This window comes from Triticum dicoccoides, chromosome 5A (genome assembly GCF_002162155.2).
Source record: "Triticum dicoccoides isolate Atlit2015 ecotype Zavitan chromosome 5A, WEW_v2.0, whole genome shotgun sequence".
Lineage (NCBI taxonomy): Eukaryota > Viridiplantae > Streptophyta > Magnoliopsida > Poales > Poaceae > Triticum > Triticum dicoccoides.
Genome location: NC_041388.1, coordinates 169,711,481 through 169,717,276, shown reverse-complemented (window position 1 = coordinate 169,717,276; position 5,796 = coordinate 169,711,481).

Genomic DNA, 5,796 nt, shown 5'->3' with positions numbered 1-5,796 from the left:
GCCTCGCGCTAACGCACGCAGTGTGCTAAGTACAGGGAATATAGGTGCAATACAAACCTATAGACAACTAAAAAAATGGGAGCCCCCCCAACCCCCGCCCACCCTACCGTACAAACAATAAAAAAACCAACTACAAGATGCAACTTTAGACAATGAAGTGCATTTGGTTAGACGAAGCAGTGCAGTATCATAAAGCAATGCAGTTTCAGGATACACACATGAATACAGGGGCTACAGCAAGTGCAGCAAAAACATACAGGTGCAGCACAAACCTATAGACAAATGCAATGCTTTTTGTCGGACGAAGAAGTTCGGCATCACATGCAATGTAGTTTCTGGGACACGTACGATACATAAGCGTGACAAATGCCAGTTCGCACAGAACGTGGTGGTCAAAAAATGAAAAATATATACATATATATACAGTATGAGTTATTTATATAAATATAAAATACACACACAAATTCGTCCATATACGCTGCTGCAAAAAGAAGACGAAATACAGCAACACACAAAAAAAAGTCTTTTCAGACATTATCTACCTTAGACAGCACACTGTACACAACATGAACCCTAGTCTCTTGTCCATACATAGGCTTTTACCCAGGAAAAACCATGCCAAATGAGTGTTACTACGTCTGAGATTGCGACAGGGAAGTAAGCCCGAGGTTTGCAATCAGATCTCATAGCTCAAGCGACATGTCTTCATAATACAACATGTTCGAAGGATTGAACAGCAGCTGGAACATGTACTCCGCCTTCCAATCTTCAACAGCATGCTGAAAATAAAATTAAAAAATGCATACCATGATTAAAAAAAGGTTGTCATAAGAACAAAAAGTGAAAAAAATAAAAAAAAGTAACAAGAAAAATAAGAAACAGAGAAGGTATTACGTCGGATTTGATAATTTTCTCGAGTAGACGTTGGCCGTCATACAACTGCGTCAACCGCAGAACATAGATTCCGCACTCGTTTGTTCCCTGCGCTGGCACGACCGGGTAAGAGGGCTTCTCTGCCAATTTAACCCAGTCTGGGTGGTTCTTAGATTTATACAATTTTTCACCATAAATCGCCTTCAGCAACTGAGTCATCCTCCTCATCTGGCAAAAAAGGGAAGCACAAAGTAAAATAACACATGTCACAGACCAAATAACTATTCAGACGAACCGAAAAATACAAAGTTCTCTTCAACGTCTAGACAGTCCCTCTTTTAAATGCATGTGAGGTCATTTCCTTTTATCACCTTTTTTACACAGATTAGGGGGTGTGTGAGAAAATGCAGTTTTGTCACGCATATGTCGCAGTGCACTACATAAACTAATGTGGTTCTATGTGTGCTAACATTGCATGTGTAGTTTATAAAAAAATGCAGTATGAGAAACACAAAAAAGCTTTGCACTTGGCAACAAAAAATGGCATACCACTTCAGTGCAATCTGAGTGGTAGTCAGTCCTGTGCCACTTTGTCGTGACATCAGGATGGCCAGTGTACTTCCTAGTGTCATGGATATCAAACATCTAGCGATGCTGGTTCATCGTGTATAAGGAATAACGACCATCCTTGGAGTGCGGCATCATAATCTGTCACATCAAAAAACAAAATGAAAAAATGAAAAGTCCGTTCGACACGTAGCACTAGGACCACTGTTCCAAAAGTAACTATAAAAAGAAATGCAAAAAATCAGAAAAAATGACGGAAAACAATGGCCTTACCAGTTTTGCGTCCAATAGGTTTTCGTCGCCGCTCACAAAAACCTTGAACTGCTTAACCGCATCTTCTAAAACAAACGGGCTATGCACAATTGGCAACACAGGGTTTCCTTCATCATCTTTCTTCACACAGGTTTCCATTTAAAGAATATACTGAATAGAAAAGAACAAAATTAGGACATGAAAAAAAGAATAAAACATTCGTGCATGCATGGACATGAAAAAATTAGTACAAGAGAAAAAATGATAGCACACGTTTACCGTGATAAATAAAGGTGAAAGTAGCACAAGTTCACCGGAGCGATAAACTAAACCCAATTCAGGGTCTTTCTTCCAGTACATGATAACAAAATCCATGAGATACGAATCCATTAAAGCTTCTTTGCCAAATGTATTATAGATATAGTCAACAGTGTAAGTACCAACATCACCAAAAGGACTATTCACCATAAAGAATGCGTTCCTGCAGTAAACATACACAGATGGGATCAATAAAATTAAAATTGAAAACAAATCACACAAAAAGGATGAAGGGCACACACATAAAACTTACTCATGGTATTTGGTTACAAAATCTTTGCTGAGAACGAGATCCTTTATTTTCCTCGCCTCAACAATATATTTGAACCTCGGAGGCTTCAATTTCTCTATAGAGCATCTCAACTTAAAAGCCCTCTCACCTGCCCTCTTGTTTGAAAATACTTCAACCTCATCCACAAGAAGGCGATTAATTGTTGCACTCCTAGTCCTAGTGACGCGTGGACACGGCGTAACAAAATCATCATCATCAACATCAAATACATCGTGTGGAGAGCTAGGTCGAGAAACACTTCCACCATCAGGTCCAGAGGCCACATTTGTGTTCAAACCATCTCCAGCCAAAAAACTAGAATTATCTGGAGAGATTTCAATGGCACAATCCTCCATAACCACCTCGGAACCATGGGACTCAAACAGTGACGTACAACCTTCATGAAGCCCCCCATCAAAACCTAAAAACGTGTATAAAAAACATGGAAACACTCAGCACAAAATACAAAACCAAAAAAACATGTAATACATCTAATTAATATAAAAAAATGCATTTCACTAAAGAATAGAATGCAGCCCAATTGTCTACATCAATGCAGCCCACTTGTCTACAGAAATGCAGCCCACTTGTATACAACAATGCAACTCACTTGCCCCAAAATAAATGTAGCTAACTTTATCTACAACAAATGCAGCTCACTAACACAACAAAAAATATACACATCCATTCTAAATCATGCACTTAAATAAACACACTAGTTAAAAAGCCCGTAACAAGCGGAAGCAAGCAGTAGACAAAAAATAAATAAGGGAGATAAAGAAGTTCACTAAAACAACCTTTATCTGCAAAAATTAAAAGTGATGTTAAATCAAGGCAACACTTTCTTGATGTGAGCCAACTATAGAGCATGGCCTTTCTGATGTAGCCAATGTGCTCCACCCCAAAATGAGCAACTCGAGCACCATCCCAAGTCTGCAAGAATTGAAACATATAGAATCCACAATCATGCATGCAATAAAAGAATAAAAACATCAGTTTCACAAAATGAAATAAAAAAACTTGAGCAGTATGGTGGAGAGGAGCTGTACGGAACACACCCATTTGGCTGCATTGGGACAATGACATGTTTCAACACAAATCCATCAAGTGTAGGATGATTTAGCGGCTCATCAGAACTTGAGCTACATTCTTTCCATGCACGCTTGATATTTTTAACCATCCTCCTAAAAACCCTGATCGCATCAGGGTTGCCAGGTTTATTGAGCGAGTCAAGAAATTCAAACCGCCTTTCTTTCACATTTAACGCAACTACACAATAATGACCAACGCCATCCCTCGTCTCTCGCAGATCAAAAGTTGCAAAAAGGACCTGTTCGAAGCATGAAAAATAAATAAAATTATTACAAGAAGAAGAAACAGAACACTATAAAAACAAAAACACAAAATATAGTTTTCGACACATAAAAACGTTACTCGCCATATCATTTTTATCAACACGCTCCTCGGCTTCTGAAGAGAACATCATTTTAACACTCCTGCCTACAGTACCACCATTCCAAATACTTGTCTGCCAAAACAAAACCAAAAATGAAATAGTGCTCAAGCAAACAGGTCGTCGCACGAAATCAGAAAAGAAAATCAAGAAATAAAACAAAAATTGCTGCCTTTTTACACAAATATGGTACGGGACAACCATCGTCGGAGATCCCTTAAACTTATCTACCAGCAAAGAAACCCCAAGATCTACAAGGCATGTAGTGAGCATCCCTTTATCCCAAAAAGATTGACCAACTTCGCCAATGGTAATATCAGCCATCTCAGTTTTAAAAGCAATCATGTCCCTGAATTTTTTATGAAAAACTGAAACATAAGATACTAAAAAAATAACAACAACGAAAAAGGGTAAAATACTGAAATTAGAAAATACGTATGAACAAAACAATTTCTAAGCAGCCATACTTCTTCTTCTTGTCCTTCTGAGCCCTTGTAACAGCAGCGTACAACTCATTGTATCTTTTCAGAAGAGCTGGATCAATGCTCAAGAGGTGTCACAACAGGAAGTTCATCATCTGTAATAAAAAGATGAAGTTCACTTATCCAAAAGAATGAAGTTCAAATATTAAGATAAGGAAATTTTGCTACCTATTTTGAAAATCATCAACAAAAGATCAAGTTTCACTTATCATTAAACATCTAATACAGCTACCATAGTAATTAAACAAAATGAATGAGAAAAACTTCAACTGCACTGTTTGAAACAAAACTCTTGCCTTCAGTGTCAGAGTCTTCATGTTGTTGTTCTTCAGAGCTGACCAAAACATTTTCTTGGCTAGGTTGCGATGAATCCACCACAACCTCACTAGACTGCCCTTCTGAAGCAACATCAGCATTCTCTGGATTTACAACAATCTGGTCAACCGCAATGTCCTTAGATACTTAAGCTACATGAGGCTCCACTCTGGATACTTCAGGAACATCGTTGGTGTCGGTGTACAAAATTAGGGGTCCTTTTTGTACCCCTTTACTTGTGTGCGAGCAGTCGCAGCCACACGCCTGCGGCCGCACTTGGCGGGACCGAAGAGGAAGAAAAGACACAAGACTACCAGAGCCGTGTTTGAGGCCAAAGGCATGAAGAGAAGAGGGGCGAGGTGAAACTCCCCCGGCAAGGCCCTTGACGGGGTGGCCTTCACGGCCCAAGCAAGAGTCTTACCGGGGTGACTTTCCCAACACCAACAAGGCCACCACCCTTGAGTCTAAGAGTCCCGACACCATCAACCACATCGAAACTAAGGCTCAGGAGGCGCCTCCATGGTGGCATGCAGACCTTTGTGAAGACAAAGGGCCTGCGAGGCCTAGATAGGAACCAAGAAACAAGACAACAGCAAGGCTCCTTGTCGAGGATGCCCACGAGGCCCCGACAAGGCTCCTGCCAAAGATATCCACAAGGCCCCGGCAAGAATCTTGACGAGGGCACCAACAAGGCCCCGGCAAGACTCTTGACGAGGGCGCCCACAAGGCCCCGGCAAGACCCTTGCCGAGAAGATCAACAAGAACGCGGCAAGGCCTTGCCGCCCCGTCGCCACCCCAGCTTAGTGGCCGACCCACCAACTTAGCAGGTACCCACGTGGCAGTACATGGCTCCTAAGCCAACTATTCAAGAACCTATGTGGTGGCATGCAGATCTTCGTGAAGACCCTACCACCACGCCAGCTCAGCAGCCTGCCAGCCTACATGGCGATGCATGCCTCGTTAGCCTGTGCACGTGTAAGAGCAAGGCGAAGCGGTGACGGACGGGATGGGCTTCGTTGCCGTCCCCGATAAAGCAAGAGGACACCTAAGTAGCACATTTAATGTGTTTTGTCCCATAATGCCAGGCGATAAACTCAACTACTGTACAACTTTCCACCTCATGTGTGCCACTGTGGCAGCCCCTTTGACTATAAAAGGAGGCCTGTGGTGTACCGTGAGAGGATTCGGACTTTTCGGACCCTGCACGCTTTGTTGCTAGTCCAAGAACACCAGATAAACACAAACCACCAGGAGTAGGGTATTAC